The following is an 18,130-nucleotide window of genomic DNA, read 5'->3' on the forward strand; positions in this document are numbered from 1 at the left end:
GGTGCTTGCTTTAACTTCGCGGTGTCATATGTGTTTGCATGTTCCATATGGTGTCTATCTTGTATTCGAAAGGCCAAAGTCGGTCTTTATTAAGATAATGAAAGATATTTTTTACATGAACCACCATCCCGTGAGCACCAGAAGACAAATAGCTAGTCAGAGCACTGGCCGAGCCAGTGACAAGCCCAGCAAAGACATGCATCACCTGGAAGCCAACTAAAAAGCCGCGATGGTGGCGAAGCAGCCCGCCTCCCACCAGGCTCCCAGGTCCTAGATGATCATGCTCACCACTCCAACCATATGTCTAGCTTGTATTGCTTCCAATTTGGTTAAATTGCATCTGCTTAGCTTACACATTATACCTTTGAATATGACATGCCTTTCTGTTTTTGGTACATACTAGTACATTTGTGTATTAACCATGTTCTTAATCAAACTAATGTTCTTGTGTATCCCTCATCAATCACTTGTGATGAGGCAGTCAGGCAAGTGTATCCCTCATCAATCACTTCTAATTTTGTTGAATTCCATCTGCTTACTTTACACATTATACTTGAATAAGACACATGTTCCTATTTCTAGAACATACAATATCTGTCTATCACACCATGTTCTTACATCAAATTACTACTATTGTGTAACCTGCAACAATCACTTATCATAAGACATGTTTGACTTTGGAGTGTGATATAGGTTACATCTCGCATTCTTTTCTAGCTTGTACTACTAATTTGTTGAAATGGCACTTATGACGAGACAGTTTTAACTTGGTAGAGTGATATTCGTTGCATCTTTCATATGGTGTCTAGCTTTCATTGCTTCTAATTTGTTGAAATGCCTTCTCCTTAGTTTACACATCATAAGCTGTGAATATGCAATGCTATGGATATGCAATGGGACTAATGAAGAGAGACCTTTAACTTGATAGTGTGATGTTGTTTGCATCTTGCATATGATTTATTTCTTGTACTGCTTCACATTTGTTTAAATGACATTTATGATGAGACACTGTTAACTTGGCAGAGCGATATTTGTAGCATCTTTCATATGGTGTCTACCTTCCATTGCATTGCTTCTAATTTAGTGAAATGTCTTCTGCTTAGTTTACACATCATAGTTCTGGTTATCTCATGCCGTCCTGTTTTTCTTACATATTACATCCTCCTATCATGTGGTTGTCTAACATCAAAGTTCAGTTCGTCTGTATCACACATCAATTTGTTCTGAAGAACTAAATTGTTATTCGTTTTTCTTGTCGGCTTGACTTAACATGGCACAGAGAAAGAGGAAGCAAGACAGAACGACATGGAAAGGGAAGCGGAAGAATCCTGCAAATTCTGCTGGTACTGATGGTGCAATAGAAGGTCAAAGTCCAGTGGAAAATTGTACCAGCAGGGTATCCCGTGCTACACGAGCTGCAGAACAAGCCAAACAGAAACAAATAGCTGCCACCAAACAAGCAGAGACAACCCTAGTTGTTGCAACACCTTCCACAGTACCACCAGCTGCACGATTTACTCGTTGGTCAACTCAGCTAGCAGCACGTTCCCAAGCTCCCTTGCCACCTGACACTACTTCTGAAGCACTCTTGACACAAGATGAGTTGGCAAGATCAGATGAACCTTGTGAGCTTCAATAGCAAGAAGGTAGTCGCTGGAGTCAAGTTATAGTTGCATGCTTCTTTATATGTAGTCTCACAGTTTGATGTACACTAACACTTCCTATGTTTGTTGTTGGACTAGAACCTAGGCGCAAGAGGAAAAACACATCAGGGATAATGCTCGATAGGTTAACTAAATCTAGAGGAGGAAGAATGGAGATCCATTTTGAGGCAAGTTTAAAAAGGCCACGTGATGCTACAGAGTCAGCCAAGTTAGTATCAGAGACAGCGGTTGCTGTTAGGTGTCATGTACGTATCCTCCCAACATGGATTTAGTACAGGAATGACAAAGACGAAACCCAGTTCAACACCTTCCTCGACCATTTATCTGTAAGTATGGTTATGTATGGAAACTAGTAATATCATTTTGCTCCGTCCAATACTTTCTAGGTTGCTGATAATGAGACTCCCATAATTTTCAACAGATGAGGTTCAAGTTGGATAGCCAAGATGATGCAACCAGACAAGTTTGCACCCATGTTTTCAAGTCTGCTCTACGACAGTATCGGTATAACTTGAGGAAAACTCACTTTGAAGGCCAGGCTAACAGTGAACTTGCCCAAACATCTCCAGTGGAAAATATATCTGATGAAGACTGGAGAGGCCTCATTAAACATTGGTCCGATCCGAAGTATCAGGTACATTATATATATGTGATCAGATCACATGTTGAAGTCCTATTTATGCATGTGCCACACAAATCTATCTTCTTGTAGGTGAACTATTCAAAGAACAAGGCCAACCGTACGAAAGTGAAATTCCAACAGACGACAGGATCTCGTAGCTATATTGCACACTGCGAGGCTCTTGTAATTAGCTGTTGTTTCACTCTTTTCGCTGTACCATATTATCAAATCTATATTGACTTGTTCCGAATGCAGAGGAAAGCCCGCAAGGACCAAAAAGTACCTGAACCAAATGCTGTGGAAATCTTCAAGGACTGTCACACCAGCAAGAAGAAGGGCATGACTACACCAGTCGAAGCCACTGTTGTAAGTCCTTAATCCTCATGCCTTTTAACTACTACTTACTCTGACTTGTGCCTTGAACTGCATGGTTTGCAGCCAATGTCTATTACTCTTTTCAATTTTATACACAATTGTCTTAGCGTATCATTGCACCTTACAAGGTTTAAAAGAGAGGAGTGATGTTCCTTTGATCTTGACCTGTAATCTAGTTCCGTGCTGGACTTGCCCACACAATGTTACAATTGCATGTTTGTCTGTTCTCAGTTGTTTTGTGATATGAATGATGTCATACTATGCTTACCGTATTATAAACTTCGTCTCTTTATCCTTAGCCCTCAATACAATGTGAAGAAATAGACAATACATTAGCGATGGTACATGGTCATATGTTTGGAACCTGGTTTCATTATGTACTTTGCAATAAAATACAACTAATATTTTACATGGGTTCACTAGAATAAGTTCTGTATATAGACCAAAGCTATTTTTTTGGTTTTGCTGCCTCCTTAATATCTTATATTCTGGTACTACTAATGTAAAACCTCAACTTTTCAGCGAGCTATGGAAAAAATGGTGGAACCGCCACCTTCACGAGGCAACTATAACCGCAATGTCAGCTCTTGCTGCACTGGGTCAGTACCTGTCCACTAACAGTGCCAAAAGCACGTTCCTGCGTAATACTGGGTTGGTTGTTAAGGCAATCTTGTCCAAAGTGCCTCATGATCAAGATATGCAAGCTCAAAACAATGTTGTATCTGCGCTCCGGACACAAGTCCATTCCCTAACAGAGACCCTTTGTGAAACAAGGAGAGACATTGTTCGATGTTGTCAAGATATCCATGGTTCTGAAACCAGACTATCAGACATTTGCTATGTTGTTCAGGAGCCTAGGAGAACTGAAGGCGAAGGTTATGGTGCTCCATTGGACAATACAGCATGAAAACATAACAATCAAGTCAAATGGATTAAGCTTCTGAACTTCTGGTGGTGCATTTATCTGCTAGACTGTTAACTTTTATGCCAACCTTCCTTTTGTTTTATAGTTGTAATTTGTTTTTGTGCGATACAAAATTTGTTCTTAACGTGCAGCCACCGGCTGAAGAAAACATCAACCATTTTTGTATAGTGTAGGGTGTTCCCTATATTTGCACTGGTGGCGAACTTTGATGCCCAGTGGATGTAATATGTGTAATAGTCGTGATAGCCTAGCGTAAGTTGCTTGCTTATTTATTTCCTTATTGTCTTGTTTATTAGTTTTCTTGTAATCAGTGCAGTTCTTTTTCCGCGGTTTGCTAGTGGCCGCAATAACCTATTTTTTAAAACTAGGCCACATTAACCATGGGCTACATATTTACTGTAGTTAACATGGGCCTCCTACGGGCTGTAGAAACAATGGGCCTTCTAAGGGCCGTAGAAACAATGGGCCTTCTACGGGGCGTAGAGACAATGGGCCTTATACGGTTCGTAGACACAATGGACCTTCTATGGACCGTATCATCAATGGGCCTTCTACGGGCCGTATGATCGGTTGGCCAAACATGGGCCAATAACAGACCACATTATGGTCGTAAATGGGCTAGAGTTGAAATCGTCCATTCATGGGCCGACCATAACGGGCCGTCGTTAATCGGCCGTATTTGATGACGCTATGAAAATGGCCCAACGTATTAACGGGCCACAAACGGGCCGACTGTAACCACGGGCTGAATTTGGCCCACAAACAGAAAATGACAGTAACGGGCCGTAAGTAAACGAATGCTAGAAATGAGCCCAAGAATAAATGGGCCCTGAGAAGGCCGAAAGATAACATGGGCCGGAAACGGCCCAACGGAATAATGGGCCATTAATTGGTATAAAGTGATACACTGTTCATTATGGGCCAGTTTTACCACGGGGTGTTAAAGGGCCGAGGGTTACTAAGGGCCTCATATGGACCAAAAGACGTCATGGGCCATACATGGGCTGGAAGTTAAAACGGGCTGGAATTATATTGGACGGCCCAGATGACGCTACTAGGCCTAATTCGGATAGGCCGTAAATGGGCCCTGGATTAGCGGGCTGTAAATGGGCTATATGCGAATAGGCTGTTAACAGGCTTGCTGTGGGCCGGCCCGCCACCTTTTGACCAAGTCAAATGGGCCGGCCTTTTCACATGAATGGGCCTCTGTTGGGTCGTGCCACGTGTCGATGTATCATAGGTGCTTTGGGTCCAATGAGTGGATGACATCTGTCCCAACGGTGAGCCGACACGTGTTTCCTCCAGCCAATGATGATTTTACACATGGAAAATCCCCATTGGTCGGGGCTGTTAACGGGTTATCGGATCCAAAACCGGACCCGATAGCTTAAGGCGTTCCGTTACAGTGGATGCCACGTGTAGGTCACCCTTGACGAAAGCACTTCTGTGACGCGTGATTTATCGTCATGGAAGTGGACACTTCCGTGATAATAATTTTGGTAATGTCATGGAACACTTCTACGACAGCACAGTTATGACTATCTTGATTTTGTCATAAATTTGTCATGGATGTACATGCATGACAGAAAACGTGACCTACTGTGACAAACACGTATCATCATGGAAGTGTATTTTTTTTGTAGTGAAAGGTATCTCCCACTTTGAATCCCAATATATCTTGCGATGATAAGAATGATGCTGATGTTGGTAATGATGAAGAGAATGATAATGTTGCCTCCTTAAAAATTAAGGGGTAAATGATTTTTAAAGCTCTTTATAAGAATAAAATTGCTCGTTCCAACTTCATGGAAATCATGTCTATCGCTATCGAGGGCAAGAAATATATTGATGAGTGATACGTCTCCAACGTATCTATAATTTTTTATTGTTCCATGCTATTATATTATCTGTTTTGGATGTTTTACATGCATTAATATGCTATTTTATATTATTTTTGGGACTAACTTATTAATCTAGAGCCCAGTGCTAGTTTCTATTTTCTCCTTGCTTTTGAGTTTCGCATAAAAGGAATATCAAACGGAGTCCAAACGGAATGAAACTTTGTGATGATTTTTCTTGGACCAGAAGACACCCCGGAGACTTGAGAACCAAGTCGGAAGAGCCACGAGGCGGTGACAAGGGGGAAGGGCACGCCCTAGGGGGTGGGAGCGCCCCCTGCCTTGTGGGCCCCTCGTAACCCCATCACTTACTTCTTCCTCCTATATATTCACATATATTCCAGAAACATCAAATGAAGCCATGAAACCACTTTTCTGCCGCCGCAACCTTCTGTACCCGTGAGATCCCATCTTGGGGCCTTTTCCGGCATCCTGCCGGAGGGGGATTTGATCACAGAGGGCTTGTACATCAACTCTATTTCCCTTCTAATGAAGCGTGAGTAATTTACCATATACCTACGGGTCCATAGCTAGTAGCTAGATGGCTTCTTCTCTCTCTTTGATTCTCAATACCATGTTCTCCTAGATGTTCTTGGAGATCTATCCGATGTAATCTTATTTTGTGGTGTGTCTGCCGAGATCCAATGAATTGTTGATTTATGATCAACTTATCTATGAATATTATTTGAATATTCTCTGAATTCTTATATGCATGATTGGATATCCTTGTAAGTCTCTTCGAATTATCGTTTGGTTTGGCCAACTAGATTGGTTTTTCTTGCAATGGGAGAAGTACTTGGCTTTGGGTTCAATCTTGCAGTGTCCTCACCCAATGACGAAGTAGGGGTAGCGAGGCACATATTGTATCGTTGCCATCGAGGGTAAAAATATGGGGTTTTCATCATATTGCTTGAGTTTATTCCTCTACATCATGTCATCTTACTTAAAGCGTTACTCTGTTCTTCATGAACTTAATACTCTAGATGCAGGCAGGAGTCGGTCGATGTGTGGAGTAATAGTAGTAGATGCAGGCAGGAGTCGGTCTACTTGATACAAACGTGTTGCCTATATTACATAATCATTGCCTTGGATATCGTCATAACTTTGCGCTTTTCTATCAATTGCTCGACAGTAATTTGTTCACCCATCTATTATTTGCTATCATGAGAGAAGCCTCTAGTGAAACCTATGGCCCCCGAGTCTATTTTTTATCATATTAGTTTCTGATCTACTATTTTGCAATCTTTTACCTTCAGGTCTATAAATAAAAAAACCCAAAAATAGTTTACCTTTTATTTATCTTTCTTTACTAGATCTCACTTTTGCAAATAACCGTGAAGGGATTGACTACCCCTTTATAGCATTGGGTGCAAATGTTTGATTGTTTATGCAGGAATTAGCGGTTTGCGCGTTCTTCTCCTACTGGATTGATACCTTGGTTCTCAAACTGAGGGAAATAATTATCTCTACTTTGTTGCATCACCCTTTCCTTTTCAAGGGAAAAACCAACGCAAGCTCAAGAAGTAGCAATGAGTTGGAATCTCGTCTTGAGGAGCATGAGGTCACCATTGAGAAAATGGAAGGTCATGAGTGTGATTATGCTGATGAGATTGCGGACCTCTCTCAAGCTCTTGAACTTGAACAAACCACCAAGGAATCTCTTGAGGAGACTTTTGCTCTAGAATTATCTAGAGTGAGGGAATCTCATGATAGAGCTCTTGAGGTGACCAATGATTTTGAAACTAAAAATGATAAGCTTCAAGTTGCGCATGCTAAACTCCTTGAGGACTTTGAGCACCTCGAAAATGGCTCAAGGGTCATTAAGAGTGAGCTCATCAAACTCACCGAGTCTCATGCTAAACTTAAAGCTTCTTATTCAAAAGTGTTTGCCAAGTTGTCTTCTCCTCTTGTTGTTAATGATGATGATTGTGCTACTAACTCTACATCTTGTGAAGCATCCATTTTGAAGGAGAATGTTGAGATAAGGGCTCAACTTGAGTTGCTATCTAGCACTTATAGGAAATAGGAAGAAAATCATGTAAAGCTCACAAGCTCTCATGATGATCTTCTAGTATCCCATAATGTGCTGAAGATAGCTCATGAGGCTATGATTATCAAGGTAACATCTAGTGAGTCTCATGTGGATACTAGCACTAATTCAAGTCAAAATGCTATCTTGCCATGTGCTAGTCCTTGTAATTCATCTACCGGTACATCTTCTGATGAATTACTTTCCTTGCCTTGTTGATCTAGTGATGAAGCCTATACTTCCTCTAGTACTTGTGTTGATACTAAGCATGTAGAGGAAATCAAAGAGCTCAAGGCCTGAGTCACTTCTTTGAAGAAAGACTTGGAAAAGTGCCATGAAGGGAAGTGCACACTCAACAATATCTTGAGTGTGCAAAAATCCCCCAATGACAAAGGTGGACTTGGATTCAACTCAAATAAGAAGAAGAAGTCCAAGAGCAACAAGAAGAAGGGCCCAGAACAACTCAAGAATTCGGCCAAGATTATTTGCTTCAAGTGTAAAATTGAAGGGCATCATGTTAGATCTTTCCCATTGAAGAAGAAGCCCATTAATGACAAGCAACAAGGTAAGATGCCACAAGTTCAATCTCATGCTCAACCACAAGCTGAAGAAAGGCCACTTCCCAACAAGACTCAAGCTAATGCTTCTCTTGTTGAGAAATCAAGTGAGAAGAAAATGAAGAGTAGATGTTGCTACTTATGTCGTGAGAAAGGTCACGTCGCTTCTTCATGCACTAGTGGTAAACTATCCAACCCAGTTATTATTGATGATATGTATTATCTTGGGAAGGATAATATTGGCAATGTGTTTGCCAAGTTTGTTGGTACTCAAAGTGGAGTCAAGAAAAGAACCATTTGGGTAGCCAAGCCTATTGTGACTAACCTCTTAGGATCCAACTTGGTTGGGGACCAACAAGCTCACACTTGATCAATAGGTGTTTTTGGAGGGCATTGGAGACTTGGCTACATTATGAAGTTTAAGGGGTCTTCATCATTCATATTATCTCAAGCCAAGTCATACGTGTTGGGGAACGTAGCATAAATTCAAAATTTTCCTACGTGTCACCAAGATCTATCTATGGAGTCATCTAGCAACAAGGGAGGAGTGGATCTACATACCCTTGTAGATCGCGCGCGGAAGCGTTCAAGAGAACGGGGTTGATGGAGTCGTACTCGTCGTGATCCAAATCACCGATGATCCTAGCGCCGAACGGATGGCACCTCCGCGTTCAACACACGTACGGAGCAGCAACGTCTCCTCCTTCTTGATCCAGCAAGGGGGGAGGAGAGGTTGATGGAGATACAGCAGCACGACGGCGTGGTGGTGGAAGTAGCGGGATTCCAACAGGGCTTCGCCAAGCGCTGTGGGAGGAGGGAGATGTGTCATGGGAGGGAGAGGGAGGCGCCAGGGCTTAGATTGTTGCTGCCCTCCCTTCCCCCACTATATATAGGGCCAAGGGAGAGGGGGGCACAGCCTTGGCCCTTCCTCCAAGGAAGGGTGCGGCCAAGGGAGGAGTCCCTCCTCCCCAAGGCACCTCGGAGGTGCCTTCCCCCTTTAGGACTCTTCCTTTTCCTTGACTCTTGGCGCATGGGCCTTTTGGGGCTGGTGCCCTTGGCCCATATAGGCCAAGGCGCACCCCCTACAGCCCATGTGGTCCCAAGGGCAGGTGGCCCCACCCGGTGGACCCCCCGGGACCCTTTCGGTGGTCCCGGTACAATACCGGTGACCCCGAAACTTGTCCCGATGGCCGAAATAGCACTTCCTATATATAATTCTTTACCTCCGGACCATTCCGGAACTCCTCGTGACGTCCGGGATCTCATCTGGGACTCCGAACAACTTTTGGGTTACCGCATACTAATATCTCTATAACCCTAGCGTCACCGAACCTTAAGTGTGTAGACCCTACGGGTTCGGGAGACATGCAGACATGACCGAGATGACTCTCCGGTCAATAACCAACAGCGGGATCTGGATACCCATGTTGGCTCCCACATGTTCCACGATGATCTCATCGGATGAACCACGATGTCAAGGACTTAATCAATCCCGTATACAATTCAGTTTGTCTAGCGGTATGATACTTGCCCGAGATTCAATCGTCGGTATCCCGATACCTTGTTCAATCTCGTTACCGGCAAGTCTCTTTACTCGTTTCGTAACACATCATCCCGTGATCAACTCCTTGATCACATTGTGCACATTATGATGATGTCCTACCGAGTGGGCCCAGAGATACCTCTCCGTCACACGGAGTGACAAATCCCAGTCTCGATTCGTGCCAACCCAACAGACACTTTCGGAGATACCCGTAGTGCACCTTTATAGTCACCCAGTTACGTTGTGACGTTTGGCACACCCAAAGTATTCCTACAGTATCCGGGAGTTGCACAATCTCATGGTCTAAGGAAATGATACTTCACATTAGAAAAGCTTTAGCGAACGAACTACACGATCTTTGTGCTAGGCTTAGGATTGGGTCTTGTCCATCACATCATTCTCCTAATGATGTGATCCCGTTATCAACGACATCCAATGTCCATGGTCAGGAAACCGTAACCATCTATTGATTAACGAGCTAGTCAACTAGAGGCTTACTAGGGACATGGTGTTGTCTATGTATCCACACATGTATCTGAGTTTCCTATCAATACAATTCTAGCATGGATAATAAACGATTATCATGAACAAGGAAATATAATAATAACTAATTTATTATTGCCTCTAGGGCATATTTCCAACAGTCTCCCACTTGCACTAGAGTCAATAATCCAGTTCACATTGATATGTGACTAACACTCAAGGTCACATCCCCATGTGACTAACACCCAAAGAGTTTACTAGAGTCAATAATCTAGTTCACATTACCATGTGATTAACACTCGATGAGTTCTGGGTTTGATCATGTTATGCTTGTGAGAGATGTTATAGTCAACGGGTCTGAATGTTTCAGATCCGTATGTACTTCGCAAATTTCTATGTCATCTTGTAGATGCAACTACTACGCTACATTTGGAGCTATTCCAAATAACTGTTCTACTATATGAATCCAGTTTACTACTCAGAATAATCTGGATTAGTGTCAAAGTTTGCATCGGCGTAACCCTTTACGGCGAACTCTTTTACCACCTCCATAATCGAGAAAATTCCTTAGTCCACAAGTTACTAAGGATAACTTTGACCGCTATCCTGTGATCCATTCTTAGATCACTCTTGTACCCCTTGACTGACTCATGGCAAGGCACATTTCAGGTGCGGTACACAGCATAGCATACTGTAGAACCTATTTCTTAAGCATAGGGGACGACCTTCGTCCTTTCTCTCTATTCTGCCGTGGTCGAGCTTTAAGTCTTAACTTCATACCTTACAACTCAGGCAAGAACTCCTTCTTTGACTGATCCATCTTGAACACCTTCAAGATCATGTCAAGGTATGTGCTCATTTGAAAGTACCATTAAGCGTTTTGATCTATCCTTATAGATCTTGATGCTCAATGTTCAAGTAGCTTGATCCAGGCTTTCAATTGAAAAACACTTTCCAAATAACCCTATATGCTTTCCAGAAATTCTACATCATTTCTGATCAACAATATGTCAACAACATATATTTATCAAAAACTCTATAGTGCTCCCACTCACTTCTTTGGAAATACAAGTTTCTCATAAACTTTGTATACACCCAAAATCTTTGATCATCTCATCAAAGCATACATTCCAACTCCGAGATGCTTACTCCAGTCCTCAGAAGGATTGCTGGAGCTTTGCATACTTATTAGCATCTTTCAGGATTGACAAAACCTTTCGGTTGTATCACATACAACCTTTCCTCAAAAATCGTCAAGGAAACAATGGTTTTTGGCATCCTATCTGCAAGATTTCACAAATAATGCAGTAATTGCTAATATAATTCCAACAAACTCTTAGCATCGCTACGAGTGAGAAAGTCTCACTGCAGTCAACTCCTTGAACTTGTCGGGAAACTTCTTAACGACAAGTCAAGCTTTCTTAATGGTGACATTTACCATCATTGTCCGTCTTCCTTTTAAAATCCATCTGCACTCAACAGCCTTACGACCATCGAGCTGTTCTGCCAAAGTCTACACTTTATTTTCATACATGGATCCTCTCTCGGATTTTATGGCCTCGAGCCATTTATCGGAATCCGGGCCCACCATTGCTTCTCCATAGCTCGTAGGTTCATTGTTGTCTAGCAACATGACTTCCAAGACAGGATTACGTACCACTCTGAAGTAGTACGCATCCTTGTCATCCCACGAGGTTTGGTAGTGACTTGATCTGAAGTTTCATGATCACTATCATAAGCTTTCACTTCAATTGGTGTAGGTGCCACAGGAACAACTTCCTGTGCCCTGCCACACACTAGTTGAAGAGACGGTTCAATAACCTCATCAAGTCTCCACCACCCTCCCACTCAATTCTTTCGATAGAAACTTTTCCTCGAGAAAGGACCCGATTCCAGAAACAATCCCTTATTGCTTTCGGATCTGAGACAGGAGGTATACCCAACTGTTTTGGGTGTCCTATGAAGATGCATTTATCCGCTTTTGGTTCGAGCTTATCAGCCTGAAACTTTTTCACATAAGCGTCGCAGCCCCAAACTTCTAAGAAATGACAGCTTAGGTTTCCCTAAACCATAGTTCATACGGTGTCATCTCATCGGAATTACGTGGTGCCCCTTTTAAAGTGAATGTGGTTGTCTCTAATGCCTAGCCCATAAAATATTGTGGTAATTCGATAAGAGACATCATGGTATGCATCATATCCAATGGGGTGCAGTTATGATGTTCGGAGACACCATCACAGTATGGTGTTCCAGGCTGTATTAGTTGTGAAACAATTTCCACAATGTCTTAATTTTGTGCCAAACTCGTAATTCAGATATTCATCTCTATGATCATATCATAGATCTTTTATCCTCTTGTCACGACGATCTTTCTACTTCACCCTGAAATTACTTGAACCTTTCAATAATTCAGACTCGTGATTCATCAAGTAAATATACTCAACATCTACTCAAATCATCTGTGAAGTAAGAACATAACGATATCCACTACACGCCTCAGCACTTATTGGACTGCACACATCAAAATGTATTACTTCCAAAAAGTTGCTTTCTAGTTCCATTTTACTGAAAACGAGGCTTTCAGTCATCTTGCCCATGTGGTATGATTTGCATGTCTCAAGTGATTCAAAATCAAGTGAGTCCAAACGATCCATCTGTATAGAGTTTCTTCATGCATATCTACCAACAAACATGGTTCGCATGTCTCAATCCTTTCAAAAATGAGTGAGTCCAAAGATCCATCAACATGGAGCTTCTTCATGCGTTTTATACCGATATGACTTAAGTGGCAGTGCCACAAGTAGGTGGTACTATCATTACTATCTTATGGCATGAACATGTGTATCACTATGATCGAGATTCAATAAACCATTCATTTTAGGTGTAAGACCATTGAAGGTATTATTCAAATAAACAGAGTAACCATTATTCTCCTTAAATGAATAACCGTATTGCGATAGACGTAATCCAATCATGTCTATTCTCAACGCAAACACCAAATAACAATTATTTAGGTTTTAATACCAATCTTGGTGGTAGAGGGAGCGTACGATATTTGATCAACCTTGGAAATACTTCCAACACATATCGTCATCTCACCTTTTAGCTAGTCTCCGTTTATTTCGTAGCCTTTTGTTTCGAGTTACTAACACTTAGCAACCGAACCGGTATCTAATACCCTGGTGCTACTAGGAGTACTAGTAAAGTACACATTAACACAATGTATATCCAATATACTTCTATCGACCTTGCCAGCCTTCTCATCTACCAAGTATCTAGGGTAATTCTGCTCCAGTGGTTGTTCCCCTTATTACAGAAGCACTTAGTCTCGGGTTTGGGTTCAACCTTGGGTTTCTTCACTAGAGCAGCAGCTGAATTGCCGTTTCATGAAGTATCCCTTCGTGCCCTTGCCCTTCTTGAAACTAGTGGTTTCACCAACCATCAACAATTGATGCTCCTTCTTGATTTCTACTTTTGTGGTGTCAAACATCGCGAATATCTCAAGGATCATCATATATGTTCCTGATATATTATAGTTCATCACGAAGCTCTAGCAGCTTGGTGGTAATGACTTCGGAGAAACATCACTTTCTCATCTGGAAGATCAACTCCCACTCGATTCAAATGATTGTTGTACTCAGACAATCTGAGCACAAGCTCAACAATTGAGCTTTTCTCCCTTAGTTTGCAGGCTAAGAAAATCGCCGGAGGTCTTATACCTCTTGACGTGGGCACGAGCCTGAAATCCCAATTTCAGCCCTCGAAACATCTCATATGTTTCGCGACGTTTCAAAAACGTCTTCGGTGCCTCAACTCTAAACCGTTTAACTGAACTATCACGTAGTTATCAAAATGTGTATGTCAGATGTTCGCAACATCCACAGACAACGTTCGAGGTTCGGCACATTGAGCGGTGCATTAAGGACATAAGCCTTCTATGAAGCAATGAGGATAATCCTCAGTTTACGGACCTAGTCCGCATAATTACTACTATCAACTTTCAACTAAATTTTCTCTAGGAACATATCTAAACAGTAGAACTGAAGCGCGAGCTACGACATAATTTGCGAAGACCTTTTGACTATGTTCAGTATAATTAAGTTCATCTTATGAACTCCCACTCAGATAGACATCCCTCTAGTCATCTAAGTGATTACATGATCCGAGTCAACTAGGCCGTGTCCGATCATCACGTGAGACGGACTAGTCAACATCGGTGAACATCTTCATGTTGATCGTATCTTCTATACGACTCATGTTCGACCTTTCGGTCTCTTGTGTTCCGAGGCCATGTCTGTACATGCTAGGCTCGTCAAGTCAACCTAAGTGTTTCGCGTGTGTAATTCTGTCTTACACCCGTTGTATGTGAACGTTAGAATCTAACACCCGATCATCACATGGTGCTTCAAAACAACAAACTGTCGCAATGGTGCACAGTTAGGGGGAACACTTTCTTGAAATTATTATGAGGGATCATCTTATTTACTACCGTCGTTCTAAGTAAACAAGATGCATAAACATGATAAACATCACATGCAATCAAATAGTGACATGATATGGCCATCATCACTTTGCTCCTCTTGATCTCCATCTTCGGGGCTCCATGATCATCATCGTCACCGGCATGACACCATGATCTCCATCATCATGATCTCTATCATTGTGTCTTCATGAAGTTGTCTCGTCAACTATTACTTCTACTACTACAGCTAACGGTTAGCAATAAAGTAAGTAATTACATGACGTTTATGTTGACACGCAGGTCATAAATAAATTAAGACAACTCCTATGGCTCCTGCCGGTTGTCATACTCATCGACATGCAAGTCGTGATTTCTATTACAAGAACATGATCAATCTCATACATCACATATATCATTCATCACATCCTTTTGGCCATATCACATCACATAGCATACCCTGCAAAAACAAGTTAGACGTCCTCTAATTGTTGTTTGCATGTTTTACGTGGCTGCTATGGGTTTCTAGCAAGAATGTTTCTTACCTACGCAAAAACCACAACGTGATATGCCAATTGCTATTTACCCTTCATAAGGACCCTTTTCATCGAATCCGATCCGACTAAAGTGGGAGAGATAGACACCCGCTAGCCACCTTATGCAACTAGTGCATGTCAGTCGGTGGAACCAGTCTCACGTAAGAGTACGTGTAAGGTCGATCCGGGTCGTTTCATCCCACAACACCATCGAATCAAGATTGGACTAGTAACGGTAAGCATATTGAGCAAAATCAACGCCCACACCTACTTTGTGTTCTACTAGTGCATAGAAACTACGCATAGACCTAGCTCTGATACCACTGTTGGGGAACGTAGCATAAATTCAAAATTTTCCTACGTGTCACCAAGATCTATCTATGGAGTCATCTAGCAATGAGGGAGGAGTGGATCTACATACCCTTGTAGATCGCGCGCGGAAGCGTTCAAGAGAACGGGGTTGATGGAGTCGTACTCGTCGTGATCCAAATCACCGATGATCCTAGCGCCGAACGGACGGCACCTCCGCGTTCAACACACGTACGAAGCAGCGACGTCTCCTCCTTCTTGATCTAGCAAGGGAGGAGGAGAGGTTGATGGAGATCCAGCAGCACGACGGCGTGGTGGTGGAAGTAGCGGGATTCCAACAGGGCTTCGCCAAGCGCTGTGGGAGGAGGGAGATGTGTCATGGGAGGGAGAGGGAGGCGCCAGGGCTTAGGTTGTTGCTGCCCTCCCTACCCCCACTATATATAGGGCCAAGGGAGAGGGGGGGTGCAGCCTTGGCCCTTCCTCCAAGGAAGGGTGCGGCCAAGGGAGGAGTCCCTCCTTCCCAAGGCACCTCGGAGGTGCCTTCCCCCTTTAGGACTCTTCCTTTTCCTTGACTCTTGGCGCATGGGCCTTTTGGGGCTGGTGCCCTTGGCCCATATAGGCCAAGGCGCACCCCCTACAGCCCATGTGGTCCCCAGGGCAGGTGGCCCCACCCGGTGGACCCCCGGGGACCCTTCCGGTGTCCCGGTACAATACCGGTGACCCCGAAACTTGTCCCCATGGCCGAAATAGCACTTCCTATATATAATTCTTTACCTCCGGACCATTCCGGAACTCCTCGTGACGTCCGGGATCTCATCCGGGACTCCGAACAACTTTTGGGTTACCGCATACTAATATCTCTATAACCCTAGCGTCACCGAACCTTAAGTGTGTAGACCCTACGGGTTCGGGAGACATGCAGACATGACCGAGATGACTCTTCGGTCAATAACCAACAGGAGGATCTGGATATCCATGTTGGCTCCCACATGTTCCACGATGATCTCATCGGATGAACCACGATGTCAAGGACTTAATCAATCACGTATACAATTCCCTTTGTCTAGTGGTACGATACTTGCCCGAGATTCGATCGTCGGTATCCCGATACCTTGTTCAATCTCGTTACCGGCAAGTCTCTTTACTCGTTTCGTAACACATCATCCCGTGATCAACTCCTTGATCACATTGTGCACATTATGATGATGTCCTACCGAGTGGGCCCAGAGATACCTCTCCGTCACACGGAGTGACAAATCCCAGTCTCGATTCGTGCCAACCCAACAGACACTTTCGGAGATACCCGTAGTGCACCTTTATAGTCACCCAGTTACGTTGTGACGTTTGGCACACCCAAAGTATTCCTACAGTATCCGGGAGTTGCACAATCTCATGGTCTAAGGAAATGATACTTGACATTAGAAAAGCTTTAGCGAACGAACTACACGATCTTTGTGCTAGGCTTAGGATTGGGTCTTGTCCATCACATCATTCTCCTAATGATGTGATCCCGTTATCAACGACATCCAATGTCCATGGTCAGGAAACTGTAACCATCTATTGATTAACGAGCTAGTCAACTAGAGGCTTACTAGGGACATGGTGTTGTCTATGTATCCACACATGTATCTGAGTTTCCTATCAATACAATTCTAGCATGGATAATAAACGATTATCATGAACAAGGAAATATAATAATAACTAATTTATTATTGCCTCTAGGGCATATTTCCAACAATACGATTCATCAAGTTTATATCTTATATCCAATGTGCCTCCTTGCGGTAACTTGTACTTAAATTGTTTACATTGAAAGTTACTTGCCCCTTTGCATGTTTTGGTTTTGTACCTTGCATGTGTTTGTATATGGTATGCTTCCAATTTACTTAACTTGAGTAATCAATTATGTGTATGTTGGTTTGCACATCATGTACATGTGAGTTGTGTGTTGAGCCTTTTGCATCTTGTTTGTATCTTAATTGGCTCTTGTGAGAGATTAATGGAATATCCCATTTTGGGGGAGTGATGTGCTTTGTGCACCTCACGGTCCCACAAATGTGTGTACATGAGGAATACCACCTAGTATTGATATTGCAAGATTATCTAGTCACTATGTGGTATGTCTTCTCATAACAAATTCAAATTCTAAATAGTCCATTAATTATCTCTTGTTGGATCCTCTTATTGCCTCTTGTTAAGTTTTCTTTGGTATCACATTATGGAGGAGTAATATGTTATGTATATTACAAGCCTAGAAAATGTGTACATTTGAGATATTGTCACCAAGAGTTGATATTGTAAATTATCGCTTGTTCCTAGGTGACATGTTAGCTCTACAAGTTGCAATTTGCTTTTTTGTTTGGTGTGAAGATGATGTTGGATATCTTTGCAATCTACCACAGGGAATTATTTCCAAATACTTATTGTCTATTGACAATTGGTAATCTATTATGTGGTAGTGATTGGTGATCATCTTTACCTTGGTTTTTGTTTTTATTTGCCCTTATCTCTTGCCAAAGGCATTAAGCTCAATGAAATAAACATGCATCAGAAGTAAGATGTCCAAGTCTTCGAGATCAACAAGCATAGCACAGTTGCACTCACTATAAGTGAATATGAATGATGCAACTAATGGAGACAAGTGACAATGATCAAGATATATTACATGAGAGGCATGAACATATATGTCATCAACCCAAGAAAGCGAGTAAGAATGGAACATGGGTGAAC

Source organism: Triticum dicoccoides, chromosome 2A (assembly GCF_002162155.2).
Source record: "Triticum dicoccoides isolate Atlit2015 ecotype Zavitan chromosome 2A, WEW_v2.0, whole genome shotgun sequence".
In the NCBI taxonomy this organism is placed as follows: Eukaryota; Viridiplantae; Streptophyta; class Magnoliopsida; order Poales; family Poaceae; genus Triticum; species Triticum dicoccoides.